We start from the raw sequence: 24,973 nt of genomic DNA, 5'->3' as shown, positions 1-24,973 counted from the left end.
GGCACACAAAATGTACTCTACCTTTTTTACTGGTGAGTTTATAAAATTTACATTCAAAGTAACTACTGATAATACAGGGCTTTCTTCTGCTGTTTTGTTATATTCTAAATTTTTTAACTTTTTTGACCTCCTGTTAATGCCTTCCTTCATATATATTTGACTTTTTATTATTGTACCGTTTTGAGTCCCTTCTAACTGCATTCAGAATATATTTTTCATATTTTTAATTTTTGATTACTGTGTTGTTAAAATTTAGTATCCTAGATCTATAGCAATCATATCTAATTGATACCATTTTAACTTCAGCAGCATGCACATCTGTCCCTATATCCCCGTTACCCCAGCTTTTGGTTATACTTGTCACAAATTACATCTTTTAGATTTTATATTCATAACCATAGATGTGTCTTTCCCTTTTATGCTTTTGCATTTTAGACCCTGTAAATAGTAAAAGGTGGGGTTACTGGCATGATAATTGCTAATATGCTTCCCCGTCCTGGATGTCTCTATTGCTTCATGCCACTTTGATCCATTGTCTCTTGCCCTTCCTTGCCTTTTAGTCTGAATAACTCCCCTTAGCATAGGTTTTAGGCCAGAACTAACCTTGACTGGCTCTTTCCACTTTTATTTTTCTGGGAATTTCTTAATTTTTCTCAAACTTTTGAAAGCACATTTTACCAGGTATAAAATTCTTGGTTGACAGTTGTTTTCTTTTAGCACTTTAGATATTCCTTCCCACTGTCTTCTTGCATCTGTGGTTTCTTATGATAAATTGGGACTTAACTTATTGGGATCCCCTTGTCTGCTGCTCGCTACTTTTTCTCTTTCAGCTTTCAGAACATTCTTCTTGTACTTGGTATTGTACACGTTATTTATTGTGTGTCTGGATATAGTCCTCTTTGAATTTATCCTGTTTGGGATTAACTGGGATTCCTGAATGTACATATTTATGTTTTTTGTTAAATTGGGGAGAATTTTGCTATTTTCTTTTTAATATTCATTTGCCTCTTTTCTGTCTTTCTTCTGAGACTTTAATAATCCATATATTGGTATACTTGGTGGTGTCTGTTTTAGTTTCTTAATGCTGCTGAAATGCAATATATAAGAAATTGGTTGGCATTTAAAAAGGGGATTTAGTAAGTTACAAGTTTACAGTTCTCAGGTCATAAAAATGGCATCCAGAGAAAGATACCTTGATTTCAGAAGGAAAAAGGCTGATTTACTCTTTCCAGGGTTTCTCATGTCACATGGAAAGGCATATGGTGATATCTGCTGGCCCTTTTTCCTAGCTTCTGATTTCAAACAGCATCCCCTGAGGCATTTCCTTTCTGCTTCTGCAAATATCTGGTGTCTGTGTTGGCTCTGAGCCTTTTCCAAAATGGTTCCTCCCTAAAGGACTCCAATACATGAATTAGGACCTACCTTGAATGGGTAGAGATACATCTCCATGGAAATCACCTAATAAAATGCCCATGCTACACTTGAGTCGGTCACATCTCTGTAAAAACATCTTAATCAAAAAGATCCAACCCCAAAATAGGTCTTTCCCCACAAGATTGAATTAGGATAAAAAACATGGCTTTTCTGGGGTATATAACAGTCTTAAACTAGCAAAGTGCTCCATATGTCCCTTAGTTCTTTTCACTTTTTTCAATTTGTTTTTCTTTCACTTCCTCAGCATGAGTCATTTCCTTTATCTTATTGAGCATATTGAGGCTCATTTTTAAAAAGTCTTTGTCCAAAGTCTGATCCTCTTTGTTGATGGTTTCTGGGTTCCTTCAGAGGGCACCATCTCCTGTTTCTTTGTCTTGAAGTTTTTGTTGTACACTGTATATTTTAGTATTTTAAAATGTTAACTCTAGGATTTATTTCCTGATAGTCTGTCTGTATTTTTTTTTCCTTCTAGAGATATTATAGACATTTCCTTGGGAGCTAGGATCTTTCACAAACATACCAATGCCAAAAACCAGTGTTCACAGACTTTGCAATTTCACTGTGCTTTGGCTGGTGATTTCCTTTAGAGCTAAGCTGTCCTATCACACAGATCAATCTGAGATAGTGTTCTAGTTTGCTAGCTTCCAGAATGCAACACACCAGAGAGAGATTGGCTTTTAATAAAAGGGAATGTATTTCATTAGTTCTTCAGAGGAAAGGCAGCTAACTTTCAACTGAGGTTCTTTCTTATGTGGGAAGGCACAGGATGGTCTTTGCTGACCTTCTCTCCAGGCCTCTGGGTTCCAGTAACTTTCTCCGGGGTGATTTCTTTCTGCATCTCCAAAGGCCTGGGCTGAGCTTCAAGTGCTGAGATGAAGTATGCTGAATGCTTGGGCTATGCTACATTGAGCTCTCTCATTTAAGCCCCAGCCAGTTAAATCAAGATGAGATGTGCTGAGATGAGGTATGCTGAGCTGCTTGGGCTGTGCTGTATTGAGCTCTCATTTAAGCCCCAGCCAATTTAATCAAGGCAGCTAACTTTCAAATGAGGTTCTTTCTTACACAGGAAGGCACAGGGTGATCTCTGCTGATCTTCTCTCCAGGCCTCTGGGTTCCAACAACTTTCCCCAGGGTGATTCTTTTCTGCATCTCCAAAGGCCTGGGCTGAGCTGCGAGTGCTGAGATGAGGTATGCTGAGCTGTTTGGGCTTTGCTGCATTGAGCTCTCTCATTTAAACTTCCAGCCAATTAAATGAAACATCACTCATTGAAGCAGGCACACCTCCTAGCTGACTACAGATGTAATTAGCAACAGATGAGGTTTACACACCATTGGCTCATGTCCACAGCAACAGAACTAGATACCTTCACCTGGCCAAGTTAACACCCGAATCTAAATACCACATGCCCCCAAAGTCTCCTTGGCTTCCTTTGCAATCCTTTCTTCCTATCCTTCCCCCGCATTCCTTTCCTAGCAAACACTGATCTGCTTTTGGGCACCATAGATTAGTTTGCATTTTCTAGAATTCTAAAAAAATGCACTCTTCTTTTTGGGGCTCCGTTAGCTTAGCATAATGATTTTGAAATGTATCCACATAGCAGTTATGCTAATAAGAGTTTAATAATGACTCAGATAGCAGCCTAGAAGGTGTCACAAAGCTTCCCCATTGATCTTCTGACCTTGGACAAGTCATTTCCTCCTTCTGAGCTTTTGCTTGCTCATCTTTATAGTGCCTCTACTTGAGCCACATGATGGCTGTCCCCAGCCTTGCAAATTCCTACCCTCCTCCAGCTCTCAGCTTTCCTCACCTTCCTAGTCTGGATAAAGTGCCTTTCCCATGGGCTCCCTAAATGTCCCCATCACAGCACTGACATTGCCAGGTCATGGGAAAGTAGTCTGTTCATGTCTCAGTCACAGTTGAGTCCCCAGTTTTCAATATATGTTTAGAGAATGAGTGAATGAATTACTGCAAGGCAATAAGATGAGACCATGTATAATGTCCAAAATCAACATTCCATGTGTCATTATTCTCACTTAGTGGTATACTCATTAACACTTTCAATTTTAGACAGTGTTAATTGCTCTCAAGAGAAAAATCATCGATAAACACACCCTCACCAGTAACAAAACCCAAAACTCCCCTTAACTCTTGTCCTTCTGCCACAATTATTTTCCCCTGGTATTACTGTGGAACTGTTGATGTCTTCCAGTTAAATATAGCCAATAGCATGCAATAGTAGTTTTCCTCCTGTGCCTCATGTTCTAGTTTGCTAGCTGCCAGAATGCAACACACCAGAGACAGATTGGCTTTTATTAAAAGGGGATTTATTTCATTAGTTCTTCAGAGGAAAGGCGGCTAACTTTCATCTGAGGTTCTTGCCTATGTGGGAAGGCACAGGATGGTCTCTGCTGACCTTCTCTCTAGGCCTCTGGGTTCCATCAACTTTCCCCGGGGTGATTTCTCTCTGCATCTCCAAAGGCCTGGGCTGAGCTGTGAGTGCTGAGATGAGGTATGCTGAGCTGCTTGGGCTGTGCTACATTGCACTCTCTCATTTAAGCACCAGCCAATTAAGTCAAATGTCATTCATTGCAGCAGGCACACCTCCGAGCCAACTGCAGACCTAATGAGCAACATATAAGATTCATGTACCATTGGCATGTACACAGTAGCAGAACTAGACACCTTCACCTGGCCAAGTTGACAAATGAATCTAACTACCACAGATAGATATGAAATGAAGTGCATGGTCTGCTTTGTCTTTTTTTTATCTTAAGTTGAGCCATGATCCTGCTTCCTTTCCTGGACTTGTGCCTATTAGTGGTCCTTAGGAATTCACTCATTTTCAGTTTTCAGGAGTTCTAATGTCCCCTATCCTCCCTTCAAAATAGATTTTCACCTCCTCCTGGGTGTTCCATTGTATGACTTAATGCAGGAAGTCCTTTGCTGTAGGCTGCTTCAACTTAGTTGCTTCTTTTCTAGCTTTAGTTGTCTGTAAATGGCCTCTACCTTTAAGTCAAATTATTGGAGGGCACACCCTAGACAGGTCTCTTGGTTCAGTCTTTAGGTTTCCACTGGACAGGTTGGCACTGACATACAGGCCCCCACTATGCACATAGCTGTTACATTGCTGTCTCTCAAACAGAACCAGGTGCCTGTAATGGGAGTACAGGTTGGCTCCCCACTGTAATGGGAAACTGGTGGGAAAGAGGTTATCAAGGCACCAGGAGCTTCACCTACAGGTTTTCAGGCTGCTTTATCAAGATTCAGCACTTTCCAAATTACTGCAACTCTTTACCTATTGTTAGGAGTTTTGATGAAACTTCTGCTAATTGTTCAAAGATTCTGCAGGCCTCCAGAACCCTAAGCATCTTATGCTTCTATACTAGTCAACTAGAAATTACCTTTTATTTATTATTATAGCATAAAGGCTCTCACTAGAATATCCAGTACAGTTTTGCATAACGGTGGTAAAAAAAAAAGGGGGGGGATCTTTGTGTTGATGAACTTAAAGGGAAAGTGCATAGATTTTCACTGTTGAAAATAATATCAGCTGAGGGTTCTCATGTGTGCTTTTTATCATGTTGCAGAAGTTCATTTCTTATCCTAGCTTGCAGATGTTTTTTTTTTTATTAATTAAAAAAAGAATTAACAAAACAATTAGAAATCATTCCAATCTACATGTACAATCAGTAATTCTTAATAACATCACATAGTTGCATATTCATCATTTCTTAGTACATTTGCATCGATTTAGAAAAAGAAATAAAAAGACAACAGAATAAGAATTAAAACAAAAATAGAAAGAAAAAAAAACAAAAAAAACAAAAACAAAAAACCTATACCTCACATGCAGCTTCATTCAGTGTTTTAACATAATTGCATTACAATTGGGTAGTATTGTGCTGTCCATTTCTGAGTTTTTATATCCAGTCCCGTTGTACAGTCTGTATCCCTTCATCTCCAATTATCCCTTCTCTTTTTTTTTTTTTTTAATTAACGGAAAAAAAGAAATTAACCCAACATTTAGAGATCATACCATTCTACACATGCAATCATTAATTCTTAACATCATCACATAGATGCATGATCATCATTTCTTAGTACATTTGCATTGGTTTAGAAGAACTAGCAACATAACCGAAAAAGATATAGAATGTTAATATAGAGAAAAAAATAAAAGTAATAATAGTAAAATCAAAACAAAACAACACAAAACAAAACAAAAATCTATAGCTCAGATGCAGCTTCATTCAGTGTTTTAACATGATTACTTTACAATTAGGTATTATTGTGCTGTCCATTTTTGAGTTTTTGTATCTAGTCCTGTTGCACAGTCTGTATCCCTTCAGCTTCAATTACCCATTATCTTACCCTGTTTCTAACTCCTGCTGGACTCTGTTACCAATGACATATTTCAAGTTTATTCTCGAATGTCCGTTCACATCAGTGGGACCATACAGTATTTGTCCTTTAGTTTTTGGCTGGACTCACTCAGCATAATGTTCTCTAGGTCCATCCATGTTATTACATGCTTCATAAGTTTATCTTGTCTTAAAGCTGCATAATATTCCATCATATGTATATACCACAGTTTGTTTAGCCACTCTTCTGTTGATGGACATTTTGGCTGTTTCCAACTCTTTGCAATTGTAAATAACGCTGCTATAAACATTGGTGTGCAAATGTCCGTTTGTGTCTTTGCCCTTAAGTCCTTTGAGTAGATACCTAGCAATGGTATTGCTGGGTCGTATGGCAATTCTATATTCAGCTTTTTGAGGAACCGCCAAACTGCCTTCCACAGTGGTTGCACCCTTTGACATTCCCACCAGCAGTGGATAAGTGTGCCTCTTTCTCCGCATCCTCTCCAGCACTTGTCATTTTCTGTTTTGTTGATAATGGCCATTCTGGTGGGTATGAGATGATATCTCATTGTGGTTTTGATTTGCATTTCTCTAATGGCCAGGGACATTGAGCATCTCTTCATGTGCCTCTTGGCCATCCGTATTTCCTCTTCTGAGAGGTGTCTGTTCAAGTCTTTTTCCCATTTTGTAATTGGGTTGGCTGTCTTTTTGTTGTTGAGATGAACAATCTCTTTATAAATTCTGGATACTAGACCTTTATCTGATATATCATTTCCAAATATTGTCTCCCATTGTGAAGGCTGTCTTTCTACTTTCTTGATGAAGTTCTTTGATGCACAAAAGTGTTTAATTTTGAGGAGTTCCCATTTATTTATTTCCTTCTTCAGTGCTCTTGCTTTAGGTTTAAGGTCCATAAAACCGCCTCCAGTTGTAAGATCCATAAGATATCTCCCAACATTTTCCTCTAACTGTTTTATGGTCTTAGACCTAATGTTTAGATCTTTGATCCATTTTGAGTTAACTTTTGTATAGGGTGTGAGAGATGGGTCTTCTTTCATTCTTTTGCATATGGATATCCAGTTCTCTAGGCACCATTTATTGAAGAGACTGCTCTGTCCCAGGTGAGTTGGCTTGACTGCCTTATCAAAGATCAGATGTCCATAGATGAGAGGGTCTATATCTGAGCACTCTATTCGATTCCATTGGTCGATATATCTATCTTTATGCCAATACCATGCTGTTTTGACCACTGTGGCTTCATAATATGCCTTAAAGTCAGGGAGTGCAAGACCTCCAGCTTCGTTTTTTTTTCCTCAAGATGTTTTTAGCAATTCGGGGCACACTGCCCTTCCAGATAAATTTGCTTATTGGTTTTTCTATTTCTGAAAAATATGTTGTTGGGATTTTGATTGGTATTGCATTGAATCTGTAAATCAATTTAGGTAGGATTGACATCTTAACTATATTTAGTCTTCCAATCCATGAACACGGTATGCCCTTCCATCTGTTTAGGTCTTCTGTGATTTCTTTTAGCAGTTTTTTGTAGTTTTCTTTATATAGTTTTTTTGTCTCTTTAGTTAAATTTATTCCTAGGTATTTTATTCTTTTAGTTGCAATTGTAAATGGGATTCGTTTCTTGATTTCCCCCTCAGCTTGTTCATTACTAGTGTATAGAAATGCTACAGATTTTTGAATGTTGATCTTGTAACCTGCTACTTTGCTGTACTCATTTATTAGCTCTAGTAGTTTTGTTGTGGATTTTTCCGGGTTTTCGACGTATAGTATCATATCGTCTGCAAACAGTGATAGTTTTACTTCTTCCTTTCCAATTTTGATGCCTTGTATTTCTTTTTCTTGTCTAATTGCTCTGGCTAGAACCTCCAACACAATGTTGAATAATAGTGGTGATAGTGGACATCCTTGTCTTGTTCCTGATCTTAGGGGGAAAGTTTTCAATTTTTCCCCATTGAGGATGATATTAGCTGTGGGTTTTTCATATATTCCCTCTATCATTTTAAGGAAGTTCCCTTGTATTCCTATCTTTTGAAGTGTTTTCAACAGGAAAGGATGTTGAATCTTGTCGAATGCCTTCTCTGCATCAATTGAGATGATCATGTGATTTTTCTGCTTTGATTTGTTGATATGGTGTATTACATTAATTGATTTTCTTATGTTGAACCATCCTTGCATACCTGGGATGAATCCTACTTGGTCATGATGTATAATTCTTTTAATGTGTTGTTGGATACGATTTGCTAGAATTTTATTGAGGATTTTTGCATCTGTATTCATTAGAGAGATTGGTCTGTAGTTTTCTTTTTTTGTAATATCTTTGCCTGGTTTTGGTATGAGGGTGATGTTGGCTTCATAGAATGCATTAGGTAGTTTTCCCTCCACTTCGATTTTTTTGAAGAGTTTGAAGAGAATTGGTACTAATTCTTTCTGGAACGTTTGGTAGAATTCACATGTGAAGGCGTCTGGTCCTGGACTTTTCTTTTTAGGAAGCTTTTGAATGACTAATTCAATTTCTTTACTTGTGATTGGTTTGTTGAGGTCATCTATGTCTTCTTGAGTCAAAGTTGGTTGTTCATGTCTTTCCAGGAACCCGTCCATTTCCTCTAAATTGTTGTATTTATTAGCGTAAAGTTGTTCATAGTATCCTGTTATTACCTCCTTTATTTCTGTGAGGTCAGTAGTTATGTCTCCTCTTCCATTTCTGATCTTATTTATTTGCATCCTCTCTCTTCTTCTTTTTGTCAATCTTGCTAAGGGCCCATCAATCTTATTGATTTTCTCATAGAACCAACTTCTGGCCTTATTGATTTTCTCTATTGTTTTCATGTTTTCAATTTCATTTATTTGTGCTCTAATCTTTGTTATTTCTTTCCTTTTGCTTGCTTTGGGGTTAGCTTGCTGTTCTTTCTCCAGTTCTTCCAAATGGATAGTTAATCCTGAATTTTTGCCTTTTCTTCTTTTCTGATATAGGCATTTAGAGCAATAAATTTCCCTCTTAGCACTGCCTTTGCTGCGTCCCATAAGTTTTGATATGTTGTGTTTTCATTTTCATTCGCCTCGAGGTATTTGCTAATTTCTCTTGCAATTTCTTCTTTGACCCAGTCGTTGTTTAGGAGTGTGTTGTTGAGCCTCCACGTATTTGTGAATTTTCTGGCACTCTGCCTATTATTGATTTCCAACATCATTCCTTTATGGTCCGAGAAAGTGTTGTGTAAGATTTCAATTTTTTTAAATTTGTTGAGACTTGCTCTGTGACCCAGCATATGGTCTATCTTTGAGAATGATCCATGAGCACTTGAGAAAAAGGTGTATCCTGCTGTTGTGGGATGTAATGTCCTATAAATGTCTATTAAGTCTAGTTCATTTATAGTAATATTCAGATTCTCTATTTCTTTGTTGATCCTCTGTCTAGATGTTCTGTCCCTTGATGAGAGTGGTGAGTTGAAGTCTCCAACTATTATGGTATATGAGTCTATTTCCCTTTTCAGTGTTTGCAGTATATTCCTCACGTATTTTGGGGCATTCTGATTCGGTGCGTAAATATTTATGATTGTTATGTCTTCTTGTTTAATTGTTCCTTTTATTAGTATATAGTGTCCTTCTTTGTCTCTTTTAACTGTTTTACATTTGAAGTCTAATTTGTTGGATATTAGTATAGCCACTCCTGCTCTTTTCTGGTTGTTATTTGCATGAAATATCTTTTCCCAACCTTTCACTTTCAACCTATGTTTATCTTTGGGTCTAAGATGTGTTTCCTGTAGACAGCATATAGAAGGATCCTGTTTTTTAATCCATTCTGCCAATCTATGTCTTTTGATTGGGGAATTCAGTCCATTGACATTTAGTGTTATTACTGTTTGGATAATATTTTCCTCTAACATTTTGCCTTTTGTATTATATATATCATATCTGATTTTCCTTCTTTCTACACTCTTTTCCATATCTCTCTCTTCTGTCTTTTTGTATCTGACTCTAGTGCTCCCTTTAGTATTTCTTGCAGAGCTGGTCTCTTGGTCACAAATTCTTTCAGTGACTTTTTGTCTGAGAATGTTTTAATTTCTCCCTCATTTTTGAAGGATAATTTTTCTGGATATAGGAGTCTTGGTTGGCAGTTTTTCTCTTTTAGTATTTTAAATATATCATCCCACTGTCTTCTAGCTTCCATGGTTTCTGCTGAGAAATCTACACAAAGTCTTATTGGGTTTCCCTTGTATGTAATGGATTGTTTTTCTCTTGCTGCTTTCAAGATCTTCTCTTTCTCTTTGACCTCTGACATTCTAACTAGTAAGTGTCTTGGAGAATGCCTATTTGGGTCTAATCTCTTTGGGGTGCGCTGCACTTCTTGGATCTGTAATTTTAGGTCTTTCATAAGAGTTGGGAAATTTTCAGTGAAAATTTCTTCCATTAGTTTTTCTCCTCCTTTTCCCTTCTCTTCTCCTTCTGGGACACCCACAACATGTATATTTGTGCGGTTCATATTGTCCTTGATTTCCCTGATACCCTGTTCAAATTTTTCCATTCTTTTCCCTATAGTTTCTGTGTCTTTTTGGAATTCAGATGTTCCATCCTCCAAATCACTAATTCTATCTTCTGTCTCTTTAAATCTATCATTGTAGCTATCCATTATTTTTTCTATGTTTGCTACTTTATCCTTCACTTCCATAAGTTCTGCGATTTGTTTTTTCAGTTTTTCTATTTCTTCTTTATGTTCAGCCCATGTCCTCTTCATGTCCTCCCTCAATTTATCGATTTCATTTTTGAAGAGGTTTTCCACTTCTGTTCGTATATTCAGCATTAGTTGTCTCAGCTCTTGTGTCTCATTTGAGCTATTGGTTTGTTCCTTTGACTGAGCCATATTCTCAATCTTTTGAGCGTGGACAGTTATCTTCTGCTGCTGGCGTCTGGGCATTTATTCAGATTTCTCTTGGTGTTGGACCCAGCAAGGTTGTAATATTTTTCTGTGAAATCTCTGGGTTCTGTTTTTCTTATCCTGCCCAGTAGGTGGCGCTCGTGGCACACGTTTGTCTGCGGGTCCCACCAGTAAAAGGTGCTGTGGGACCTTAAACTTTGGAAAACTCTCGCCGTCCTGGGGGTTCGCTAGCCGAAGCGGCTTGAGCCGGCCCGGGGTCCGAACGCAGGGAGGGTTGCTGGTCGCCGCAGCCAGGGAAAGAGCCCGTCCGAATTTCCTAGTCGGCCCTGGGCAACAAGTGTGGCGGGAGGGCGCCAGCGGCAGCGGCCCGCCCGAGAGAGTGCACGTTCCCCGGGAGTCACGGGGTCACCGTTCTCCGCGGCCTGGGGATTTCCGATCCAATTCTCTCAGTTGGTCCGGGGGCTGCGGGTGGTGTGGGCGCCAGTCGCCTTGGTTTCAGGGGACCACCTCTCCAATTCTCCCAGCCGGCCCGGGAAGGGGGAAGGGAGTAACTCCGGCCGCTTGCCACCCCGCCCGGTAAGGCCCGCGCGCCTCGGCGATCTCACCCGAGCTGCTTCTCTCAGCCAGCCAGCCGTTCCAGGATGGGGTACGCTGTCTTTTTTATCTCTGTTGTGGCTTTGGGCGCTTTCTGTATCGTTTCTACTACCCTAGTAGGTGTCCTGGAGAAGAAACTAAGATCCACGCGTCTTACTAAGCCACCATCTTCCAGGAAGTGCCGCAGATGTTTTTAACTGGAGAAGTTATAGCTGTACAGAAAAATCAAGCAGAAAATACAGAGCTCCTATATGTCCTCCCTCACAGATGTGATTTTTCCCTATTTACATTTTGCTTAAGTGTGGTACTTTTGTTACAATTGATGAAACAGTATTGTAATTATGCTATTAACCATAGTCCAGAATTTACATATGGTTCAATGTTTATGTTGTACATATCTACGTTTATTGTGAAATCACCCCGGGGAAAGTTGTTGGAACCCAGAGGCCTGGAGAGAAGGCCAACAGAGACCATCCTGTGCCTTCCCACATAGACAAGAACCTCAGATGAAAGTTAAAATTTACCATTAACCACCTTCAATATACAATTCAGATGTGTTCATTACATTCACAAATTTCTGCCTCCATCATTACCATCCATCATCAAAACTTTCAGTCACTCCTAACAGAAACTCTGTACCAATTAAGCATTAATTTCTCATTCCCTAAGCCCATTCCAGCTTCTGGTGATCATCTTCCAGCTTTGGGCTCTATGAATGTGCATATTCTAATTTTTTCAAATAACTGAGAGCATATAATATTTGAAATAACTGATATCATATGATATTTCTTTCACTTTACATAATGTCTTCAAGGTTCATCTATGTTGTAGCATGTATCAACTCTTCCTTCCTTTTTTTTTTTTTTAACATGGGCAGGTATAGGGAAATGAACCCGGGTCTCTGGCATGGCAGGCGAGAGTTCTGCCACTGAGCCACCATCGCATTGCCTCCTTCATTCCCCTTTAGTCTGCACAACATTGTTACATGTACATATATATATATATAGTACACACACATCTGTATACACATGCCACATTTTGCTTATCCATTCATCTCTTGGTAGGCATTTGATTTTCTTAAATATTTGGCAGTTCTTACTGCTGCTGTGAACATTAGTGTACAAATATGTGTTCATATCCTTACTTTTAATTCTTTTGGGGACATACTTAAAAGTGGGATTGGTAGGTCTCATGGTATTTCTGCAATTAGCTTTCTGAGAACCCGCCAAACTGTTTTCTGGAGCAGATTTAGCATTATGCACTCATGACAACATAGCACAAAGATCCTTTTTCTTCATATTCCCACCCTTATCATTTTCCATTTTTTAAATAATAGCCATTCTTTTGGGTGTGAAGCAGTAAATCATTGTGGTTTTGATTTGCACTTCCCAAACGGATGAGCATCTTTTCATGTACATATCAGTGAGTTTTATATCTTTTTTAGAGAAATGTCTATCCAACTACTTTGTCCAATGTTTTTTCCTTGCATTGTTTGTCATTTTGTCTTGCATTGTAGCAATTCTTTATTTACTCTACATATTAAAGCCCAATAAAATACACGTTTTCAAAATATATTTTCCCATTTGTAGGTTGTCTTTCAACTTTCACGATGGAGTTCTTGGGTGCCTGTGAGGTCATAGGGAGTCTGCAAGTGGGGTCTTTCCTAGTTCCTTCCATTCCCAGCCAAGGAACTGCTAAACAGATATTTTCTGTGGTTGGAATAGCAATAAAATGTGCTGTTGTCTGGGCCTAACATCCAAGATCTTTGTACAGTGTCTTCTTCCATGAACCTCCTATGAGACCCAGGGCTAGTGATGGGTCAAGCCAGTGATTTCCTGATGAGCAGATCTGGACCTATTCTGCCTGTTTACCAGCTGCTTCATAAGGATGGGGAGAAAGGGCAAGCAGCCTGGCAAGGGCTTGCATGCTAGGGCTACTTTTACAAGTCCAAGCCAACGAGGTATCACAGAATACTAAAGAATAAATAAAAGTTTAGCTACAAAGGCAAGGGGCATGAAGGTATTCCATCCTGCTCACTGTGAGAGGTATTAATACTTTCATTAATGGTGACAAGTCTTGAACCAAATGCCAGTTGACTTTCCCCAGGATTTTATGGGTTCTTTGAGAGGCTTTGTTTCCCAGTGTTTAAGGATGTGGGCTCTGGAAACAAACTGGCCTGGAATGATCCTGGCAGTTTTAATTCATATTATGTGACCTTGAGTTAGTCAATTGGTTTCTCTGTGCCAGTCTCTCAAGTAGAAATACAGACAAAAGAGGATTTACACCACAGGGACTTTGTGAAGACTAAAGTAACTAACAGGGGGAGGTAAAACATGGGAAATGTAGAGAAACCATCATCATTTGCTATATATAAGCATCATTATTTGCTTTGCTCTGAAGAGTAATAAGATTTGGTGCATTGACATCAATTTTCATAGATTCATTCTATTTCATTTAATACTTTCCTGATGCATATTTTATATCCTGTATTTCCAAATTTTTGCATCTGTTTTATTTTTCTGTTACACAGGTGAGTTGGCACCATTGAAAGTTTGAAATACTTCTTCATTTTTATTCTTATTGGAAATTATCTTGTCCTTCCAATGACTGACATGCAAATTCCTTGCAAGTAGATATTCACCATATTGGTTTGGATGCTCCCCCAACACACACACACACACACAACTTGGAGCTGTGTAAACCTGCTCTATGGAATGGCAAACTAGGAGCCCACTGAAAGAAATAAGTGAAGAACACCAACAATTTCATGTAGTAAATTACAGCCAACTGAGCCCCAAGGCCAAAACTGTTTGTGTTCAGTATAAATCCTGGAAACACTAAGATGAATATCCTGTAAGCACAAAGAAGGCTTTTGCTGTGATATATTCCTTGGATGGGCCAGCCTATGGGGATAGTAAACTCTTCAACCTCAGATTCATTTCTTAATGTATCCCAGGAAGAGATGGAAAATCTGACCAAGAAGCAGCAGCTAACTTCTTGCCACTTACAGGCCACATTGAGCCACCCACATTCAGCACTGCTACTGGACTCAGATGTATGGATGTTGGATTCTGTGAGGAATGAGGTTCCAGCAGCCATGGTTCTTCAGTTGCTATTCCCTGTAGGCTCTGGGTTAGATTTTAGCTATCAGGCAGTACAGAGAGTTTGCATAGCAACAGGATCTCCCTCCTCCTTTCAACTGTTTAACCAGCAGCAGGATGCTCGGCAAACAAAGGCAGGCCTGTTAGGGTGGATATAGCATCAACCAACCACCACAAATGCGGTTGGGATGATCCTGACCCTTGATTGAGAGAAGAGTGCATGCCATGGATGAGCCAGGATTCCTACAAACTAATCTCATTTACTACTGCAAAAATCCTGATAGGCGAGTGTTCTTACCCTCAGTTTTCCGATGAAGACTTTGAAATATAGAGGAGTTACTTGACTTGCTGAAGTCAAACACCAGTAAATAGTGAGGCAGGTCTCTTTCATTTACTCCATACATTTTTTGCAATGCCTGATGTGTAATTCCTCTGACACTGAATGATGCATCTGGTTATAATTCAGCCACAAATGCATAGATATATGTACCCAAGAAGTCAAGCCTCATTCCTCTCAGGTCAAAGGAAACACCAAGGAAGAACCTTGAGTGTGCTAAGGAATATGCAAACCTTGTTGTCTGGCCTCTTCAGGGAAGCAGAAAACAAGCACTCTAGAGAAAGGGGCTATCTCCAGGATCAATTATAGTAAATTCTTAATGATCCACAAATCTTAAAAGTAAAAGAGCTTATTTCCATCAGTGGATTATTTAGAGATAGAGATGATGACATGTCCTGTGAGAAGAGGATGAGAAAAGGGACCACTGGGAACTTACTAATGAGCAGGGAAAGCACAAAGTCATCATTTTCCAACGAACAGTCTGAAGGAATTCAATCTAAACCTGGAGGGCAGAACTAGGCCACGCACCTGTGGATCCATACAACATGGGAACAGTCATGTCCTTTCTACTTCACAGACCCTTGATCCACTAAGGATTAGTGATGGATGTACAGAATATTGTAGCACTGAGAGCAATTTCTAATGAAATGATTTTTATTGCATTTTATATACAGCTACTCTAAAAGTGCCACTCCTCATTACCAACCAAGGGTACCTTTTCTGCCCTAGAAAGTCTTTGAAATCATTCCTTGCCTTTCCTACATTCCGTAGAACCACCATGAAACAGGGCTGGTATCATGCAGCAGCATTTAGGCTCATTTGGTATAAAGAAAGGGGTAAATATACTCTGGGGCTCTAACATTAGGGTTTGGTATGTGGGAGCTTGGTCCCACTGCTCCCTGCTCTTGACGATGGAGCTTTTTCCTTCTACCATGTATTAGAGTGTCTCATCTTTTCTGAGGCTGTCTGGTTTAAACTGCACCCAGAGGCAGGGCTTCTGGTGTTAGAGGCCCAGCAAAGTTGGACTTCTAACAAAAATTCTTTGGAACCACGATGGATATATGTGCAGTTTGAGGCCTACTTTCCTTGAAAATAGGATCTATGATTATCCCCAGGACCCTTGGACTCCAGTGGTGAGAAGCCCTGCAGCAGGAGAGGACTCCTGGAAAGATGACATGGTAGTAGGCAATGTTGAGGCACCAAGAGGAAGGCAAGATAGGAAGTTCCTCATTCTCCTCTTCAGTGGCTTCATCTGGTGGCCTGGATGTTACAGTTGCAGGTGAGGTTTCTCAAATCACTCTCTTCTGCTTCCCAGCCTTAGGGAATTATTTTTGATCCTGGTGAGGAGAGCTGATTTGTTTAGGCAGGATTATAGGAGACTCTTTTCTCCTTGGAGTGACTACAAGGCCTAAAGGTATTGCCAGGCTGTTCTCTCCTCTACCATCCCATTGTGGGTCACCAGTATTAATTTTAAGGCCTATATGAAGGTTATGGCTACCTCTGCTTTCTGTATCTTGCTGGGCTCTCTGGAAAAAGGAATTCATCCTGAAAAGAAAGACCGAGGCAATTGAAATGTGGCAAAATTCGGACAACAAACAATTCTTAAATCAGTCAGGACCACAACAAAAAATGGTGAATAGCTCTGCCTAGGGAGAAGAAAGTGGAAACTTATAAAGTGGAACCAGATGAGGATATGTTCAGATGGGATATCATAACTGCATTGCTTTTTGGGCTGTTTCTAGTAGAGAGCCCTTTCTTAAGGTACTTATATTTGATTGGCTTGCATAAAATTGGCATTTCTTATAAAGGCAGACATTTAAGGGCATTTCTTAAAAGGGCATTTCTTATATACTGCAGATGTTTATTTAAAAAGCTGCTTCTATGTTTCGATGTTGTTAGATTTGGATTTTTTTGGTCATGGATTGGCCAAGTGTAGTCCCCTACCTCTTATTCCCCCTATGAAGTTTATTTTAACAAACCCAACTGGAAGTTACCATTATTTATGGGTATTGGTATACCCTCTTTTACTTTGAAGGCCAGGTGTCACTTCTCTACTAGCCTTGAGGAAAGAAAATATACAATTCCTATCTCTGCCCAAGGTTGTGAGAAGATGTGATTGAGAGAGTGTGGGATTTGGTAAGCACAAAGGCAATGCAACCAAGTTTCTTTATTCTATTTTCAAATACAAGTGTTGATAGCTCTTCCTCACCATTCCCCTGTGCCTTATTCCAAAGCTTTTATTATAAATAATGTATATTATAAATACACATATAATATTTATAAAGTATTATAAATAATACAGCTGTTTTTTGTCTCAGTTTGCATTATATCCTTGAAATTTCTCATTATAGGAGTATCCTGTCATTTATTGTGGGTTACAGACCTCACCTGATATTTCATAAGCTAAGGACATGATAGGGTGTCGCCAGTCACACCAGTATTCTTATGGAGTGGGAGAGCCACATCAGAATGAAAAATCATGGGTTGGGACATTGAACCAAGAGCTCCCTGACATCTGGGCAGAGGAGAGAGGATGAAGAATGAGTTCATACACATAGGCACTTATTAAATAAAACATAATAATGAATCCTCATATAAAATCTGGACACTTGAAGCTTGGCTGAATTGCCATGATTGAGAAGATATATTGCTCTGCTGTGAGTGTAAATTTGTTCTGTCTCCACATAGAGAGGACATAAAAGTTTGCGTTGAAACCCTCTCACACCACACCTTACATGTCTCTTCTTTGGTTTCTTCTGTGTCCTTTAAATAAAATATTTATTTTATTTAAATAAAATATTTATACTGTAATAAAAAGTATAGCCCATTCATGGAGTTCTGTGAGTCATTCGAGCAAATTATTGAACCCAAGGTAGTGAGAATTCCAGAATTTGTGCCAATTTGTCAGAAGTGAGGGTGACTGGGGTATCCAAATTCACAGCTGTGCCTGAAGGGGAATGTTTTTGACAATTTTATTTAACCTTTGGAGTCTGGCCTAACTCCCACTAGTTTGAGTTAGTTATTTGTACCAGGTGTTTGATGGTTTTGTATTCCACACATTGTTGAGGTCAGAAAAAGTGGGAGGGAACAAACTTGATGTTCTGAAATGTAGTTTGGAAAGACTCTAAATAAAAGAATGAAGAATTGGGATCCTTTTAGTCTTAGATGGTGACATGGTCACCATGCTAAGAAACTATAGCTGTGTTGCATTCATTTCCTAAAATCAAAGAAAAAAAGAACTTAGAACTGGTTGTAGACTCAACTTTCCAGTGTTTGGTTTGCTACGTACATGATGCAGTACAAAGTAATAAGAAACATGCTAAATATATAATCCCTTGGTTTTTGTTCTGTACTAGGTAAAATGAAAGTAAAATAGAGAGCTAGGACAAGTCCTGACGCTGAGTTGAGGTAATTTTCCAGGTGGTCTGAGCTATCACCACTAGCCTCAGCTGCAACCCCAAAGAGAAAAATTATGCTGGAACAAAGTTATGCTGGAGCACCTCTACTATTTCTGGTCACCAAGAAGATACTTCCAGTGGGGTAGTTGGAAAACCAAGAAACTACTGAAGAGGGCAGGTAAGATGGTGGTGTTGGGAGATGTGGAACTTAGTCCTCTAGGTCAGCAAGTAAATAGCCCAGCACCGAGTGGAAAAATGGTTTAGGGGACTTCCATGACTGAACATGTATCATACATCAGTCTGGAGACTATGGAAGGGCACAGATCAGAGTGGAGAGCTGTAACTGAGTCTCCCAAATTGTGGAGGCTGGTGCCTCTGCCCCCACTGGCATGGCAAGCTGTTTTGGAGACAGTACCCCGTGGAAAAGGAACAGTCTCTACTAGGAGCAAGGCAAAGACAGCCCAAGCAAGGCCGAATTGCTGACTTAATTAGCAAACTCAGACTACAAAGACAAGCAACAAGGAAACCCTAGATAAAAGAGAAAAGCTCCAGAATAAACCGATCAAATAAGTAAGATGGGGAAATTTATTAAGTTGCAAGTTTACAGTTCTAAGGCCATGAAATGTCCCAATTAATTCAAGGCTTTAAAAATGTCCAAATTAAGGCACCAATAAGAGGTTACCTTCACTAAAGAAAGGCCGATTAAGTTCAGGGTTTCTTTCTCAAGTAGAAAGGTACATGGTGAACATGGCTACATCTGCTAGCTTTCTCTCCCGGCTTCTTGTTTCATGAAGCTTCCCCAGGGACCATATTCCTTCTTCATCTCCAAAGGTCTCTGGCTGCCTGGGGTTTTATGGTTCTCTTGGCTTTCTCGTGGCTCCCTTGCTCTCTCCAAAATGCTTCCTCTTTTAAAGGATTCCAATAAACTAATCTAGACCCACCTGGAATGGGTGGAGTCACATCTCCCTCTTATCAAAGTTAATACCCACAATTGGGTAAATCACATCTCCATGGAGATAATCTAATCAAAAGATTCCAACCTACATTATTGAGTAGGGAGTAAAAGAAATGGTTGCCTCCACAAGTGAATTAGGATTAAAACATGGCTTATACAGGGTACATAATCCTTTCAAACCAGCACATATGCTGTCTACAAAAGACTTACTTTAGAACTGAGGGCAAAAATAAGTTGAAAATGAAAGATTGGAAAAGATATTTCATAAAAACAACCAGAAAATAGTGGGGGTAGATATACTAATTTCAGATAGATTAGACTTCAAATGTACAACAAATGAAACAGAAAGGACACTATGTATTAATAAAAGGGGTAATTCATCCAGAAGACATAATAATCATATATTTATGCACTGAGCCAGAGTGCACTAAAGTATATGAGGCACATACTGACAACATGGGATTGAGAAGTATATACCTCTACAATTATAGTTGGTGACTTCAATATATCACTCATCAATGGATGGAACATCTAGACAGAAGATCAATAAGAAAACAGAGACTTTGAATAGTGTGATGAGAGAACTAGGCTTAACAGACATTTACAGAACATTACACACAACAAAAGCAGGATACATATTTTCCTCAAGTGCTTGTGGATCACCTCCAGGATAGATGTTACAAGTCACAATAAATTTAAAACTATTAAAATTAGAACACCTTCTCAGATCATCATGAAATTAAGCTAGAAATAAACAGCAGGCAGGAGTCCAGAAAGTTCACAAGTATTTGGAGGGTACACAGCACACTCTTGAACAAGCAGTGGGTCAAGGACGAAATAAGAGAAATCAGTACATATCTTGAGACAAAAGTAGAAGAATACATGTTTCTTTCTTTTACAAAGGGATTTAACAGGTTACAAATTTACAATTCTAAGATCATGAAAATGTCCAAATTAATGCATTAGCAAGAGAATACTTTCACTCAAGAAATGCCAACACATCCAGGGTTTCTCTGCCACGTAGGAACACACATGGTGATGCTGTGGCCCTTCTCTCTTCACTTCTGTTCTCAAATGGCTCTCTCAGCTTCTGGCACCTCCTGGGTCATATAACTTCATCTCCAAACATCTACACCTGAGCTTTTTCTAAAATGTTTCCCTCCAGTAATCTGATTAAGAAGCATCTTAATGGGCAGGGTAACATCTCAATGGGATCAACCTATGAAAAGTTTCCACCCAATTGTGTCACATTTCCATGCAAACAACCTAATCAAAAGGTCACCAAGATTGGACTAGAACATAGCTTCTCTGTGGTACATAACAGTATCAAACCAGCAAATAACACCCTCAGATCAGAACCTCCCCATGTATGTTTTTTTCCATATACAAAATACATTCATTCTATAACAGTATCACAATAGCCTTAAATCATTTCAGTAACAGTACAAATAGAATACCAGGTTCAAAGCAGTACCAAGTTTTATCAAAATTAGCTACAGGCATGGGCTGTCCTTAGGCAAAAATCTCCTCTGGCTGTGGTCCTGTGAAACTTAGAAAAAGGTATCTTTTGCCAATATACAAAGGAGGGACAGTTGTAAGATAAACATTCCCTTCAATAGAAGAAACTAGAAAGAAAATGGGTCACTTGACCCAATCATGGGTCATACTCCATTAGGTTATAAAGTCTGAGATTAATCTATAGAATTGTGTTTTATCCTTGGGGTTTGGGAAACTGCCATTTCCACCTTTTTCAAGGGCTTATGGAGAAGCCTTGCTCTCTCCAAACACTGAGATGAAGGTTGCAACATTGGGGATCATTGGGGACACCACCTTCTCAGCTCCATTCTCCTAAATGAGCATCTAGGTGACACCGGGGCTCTCTGCACACTCCAGGGCACATGCTCAACCCCTTCAGTGTGGTGGTGTGCAGCCTCTCCCCAGTCTCCAGGAAATGAACAGCAACCCCTCTAAGACTTGGGCTGGCGACTCTTTTCCACCTGATCTGTGTCTCCAATGCAAACTCACCGTTTTCACACACATGGGTGGGTGCACTCTCCTCACCCAAGTTTTCCTGGCCTCAGACCTTAGCTTCCGTGGTTCTGTCTTTGAAGTCATTTTTCCTTCACTTTGACCCTTTCTTTCCCTTTTAGTCCAGACAGACAGTGGTTCTGTTCATACAGATCTTGCAAAAAATGAAAAAATAAAAAAGTTCATTTGGCATGCATCATTTAAGGGTCAAAAACCATCAGACAATAGGTACCATCCATAAATCCTTTCTAGATAACTCCATCTCCAATCCTGGCTTTTTCTGACATGGCTGCCTGGTTCCATGTTTGGTTAAATACTCATCTGCTGCATTAGCCTCTGGAGTTTCATTTACTGGAAACCCAGGATTTTCCAGAATATCAGTTTCTGGTTTCTTTGTACCCAAGAGTTCAATTTCCAGCGTATCCTTTTCCTGTCACATTTTACTATAATCTGCAAGGAGAAGCCAGGCTGCATTTCCCACATTTAGTTCGGAAATATCTTGCGCTAAGTATCTCAATGTGGCATATTCAAGCTCTTATTTCCATCCAACACCAGTACTCAATTTTGCCAAATTCACTGCCACTTTTAAAATATGAATGACCTTTTTCCAGTTTGCAACAACATATTCACCATCTCTGTCTAAGGCTGCATTGAAGATATCTTTGGAGTCCACATTTCTACCAACATTCTCCTCAGAACAATCTAGGCCTTCTCTATCAAGCATCTCAATTCTACCAGCACATTGCTCTTAGTGATTTATAAAGCTATTCCAGCTTTTTCAGAATTTGTGTCTTGAAGTATCCCACTTCTCTGGTCCCAAAATCAGTTTTGGTTTGCTAATGCTGCTGGAACACGATATACCAGAAATGTATTGGCATTATCTAAGATTTTTTAGGTTATAAATTTACATTTCAAATACCATGAAAATGTTCAAATTAAGGCATCAACAAGTGGACACCTTCACTTATGCAAGGTCAGTAATGCTGGGGTTTCTCTGTCATGTGGGACAGCACATGGCAATGTCTGTTGGTCCTTCTTATCCAGCTTCTGTTTTCAAATGGCTTTCTCAGCTTCTGGCATCTCCTAGAGCACTTAGCTTCCATATCTCCAAGTATCTATGACTGAGCTTTCTCCAGTGTTTCTCTCTTAAAGGATTCCAGGAAGCTGAATAATGGGTGGTGCCACATCTCCATGGAATCAATCTTATCAAAATGTCCCACCCACAATTGGGGGAATCAGTCTCCATGGAAATAACCTAATCAATATATCCCACCCAGGAGTAGGTCTGTCCCCACAAGACTGGGTTAGAAGAACATGGATTTTCTGGTGTAAATAACAGTTTCAAATAAACACATTACACAACATATCAAAACTTATGGAATTCAGTAGTCTGGGGTAAGCAGGAAATTTATAACCCTAAATACCTATATTAAAAAAGAAGAAAGAGCAAAAATCCACAAGTTAGCTCTTCACCTGGAAGATCTAGATTTGAAAGAATAGCAAACTAAACCCAAAACAAACTGAAGGGAAGAAATTATAAAGATCAGAGCAGAAATAAGTGAAATTGAGAACATGAAAACAGTCGGGAGAATCCACAAAACCAGAAGTTACTTGTTTGAGAAAATCAGTAAAATCAATGGACCCTTAACTAGGCTGACCAGACAAAAGAGAGGAGGCAAATGAACAGAATAAGAAGTGGGAGAGGGGACATAAATAATGTCCCTGCAGAAATAAGGTGATAATTATAGGATATTATGAGCAACTGTATGCTAACAAGCTAGACAACTTGGATGAAATCAACAACTTCCTAGAGAAATATGAATAAGCATTGACTAGAGAAGAAATAGCAGACCTCAGCAAAGCAACAGCAAGTAAAGAGATTGAATCAATCATCAAAAACCAAAAGTCCACAACCTGATGACTTCACATGTGAATTCTACCAAGCATTCAAGAAATAATTAGTGCCAATTGTGCTCAAACACTTTTAAAAAGTTGAAGAAGAGGGAAAGCTACCTAACATATTCTAAGAAACCTATATCACCATACCAAGGCCAGAGATGCTACAAAAAAGTAAGTTACAGACCAATATCCACAACGAGTATAGATGCAAAAATCCTCAACAAAATATATGCAGATCAAATCCAGCAGCAAAAGAATTATCCACCATGACCAAGTACATTTTATTCCAGATATGCAAGGCTGGTTCAATACAATGAGATCAATTAATGTAATACATCATATCAATAAATGAAAGGGGAAAACCCACATCATTATCTTCATTTATGTAGAAAAGACATTTGACAAAATTCAGCAACATTTCTTGATAAAAACACTTCAAACGATAGGAATTGGAGGAATTTCCTCATCATGATAAAAGGAGTATGTGAAAATCCCAGATAACCTTGCACTCAATGGGGTAAGACTGAAAGCTTTCACTCTAAGAAGAGGAAAAAGACAAGGATGCCTAGTGTAACTAATGTTATTCAATATTGTGCTGGAAGTTTTAGCTAAAGAAATTAGGAAAGAAAAAGAAAAAATGGCATTCAAATTAGTATGGATGAAGTATCTTTCACTGTTTGCAGATGGCATGATCCTATGTAGAAAATCCAAAAACCTCTACAGCAGAGCTACTGGATCTAATAAATGAGTATATCAAAGTGGCAGAATACACAATCAGCACTCAAAAAATCAGCAGTGTTTCTATGCACTAGTAACAAGTAATCTGAGAAGAAAATCAAGAAAAAAACCTTCCATTTACAATAGCAACCAATGAATCAAATACTTAGGAATAAGTCTCATGAAGGTCACAAAAGACTTATACACAGAAAACTACAGAAATTGCTAAAAGAAGTCAAGGAAGACCTACATAAATAATATGTTCATGGGCTGGATGACTAAATATAGTTGAGATAAAATTTCTCTAAATTGATTTATAGATTCAATGCATACCAAGTAAAATCCCAAAATTTACTTTGCAGAAATAGAAAAGCCAACAATCAAATATATTTGGAAGGTCAGGGTGCATTGAATAGTCACAGATATCTTGAGAAAGAAGATTTGAAAGTATATTAAAATTATACAGTGATCAAAACAGCATGGAATGGGTATAGTAATAGATACACTGACCAGCAGTATTAAGTTGAGTGCTCATAAATAGATGTTCTCATCTATGGATAATTGATCATTCATAAGGCATTTTAATTGACTCAACTTGGACAGAGCAGCCTTTTCAATAAATGATTCTTGGAGAACTGGATGTCCATATCCTAAAGAATGAGAGAAGACCCCTATCTCACTCTTTATGCAAAAATTAACTCAAAATGGACCAAAGACATAAGCATTAGAGCTCAGACCATAAAACTTTTAGAAGGAAATGTAGAGAAATATTGTAAAGATATTGTAATAAGTGGTGGTTTCCTGGACCTTACACCCAAAGTGTGGGCAATGAGAAAAGAAACAGATAAGTGGGAGCTCCTCAAAATTGAATACTTTCAAACCTCAGAGGACTTTGTCAGGAAAGTAAAATGTCAACCTATGCAAACTGTAACAGTATCCCACTCTTGGTACCAAAATCTGTTTTAGTTTGTAAACTGCTGGAATGCAATATAACAGAAGTGAAATGACTTTTTAAAAGGGGAATTTTATAATAAGTTACAAGTTTGTAGTTCTAAGCCTATGAAAATGTTCAAACTAAGGCATCCAGGGAAAGATACCTTAAGTCAAGATAGGCTGATGTGTCTGAAACAGTTCTGTCAGCTAGGAAGTCACATGGCTGGCATCTGCTGGTCCCTTGCTCCTAGGCTCTGTTGCTTTCAGCCTCCTGTTCCTGTGAGGATTCCTCACTTTGCTTCTCCAGGACTGGTTTTCATCTCTTGGTGT

This window comes from Tamandua tetradactyla, chromosome 5 (assembly GCF_023851605.1).
Source record: "Tamandua tetradactyla isolate mTamTet1 chromosome 5, mTamTet1.pri, whole genome shotgun sequence".
Taxonomy (NCBI): Eukaryota; Metazoa; Chordata; class Mammalia; order Pilosa; family Myrmecophagidae; genus Tamandua; species Tamandua tetradactyla.
This window is presented reverse-complemented; position numbering follows the sequence as displayed.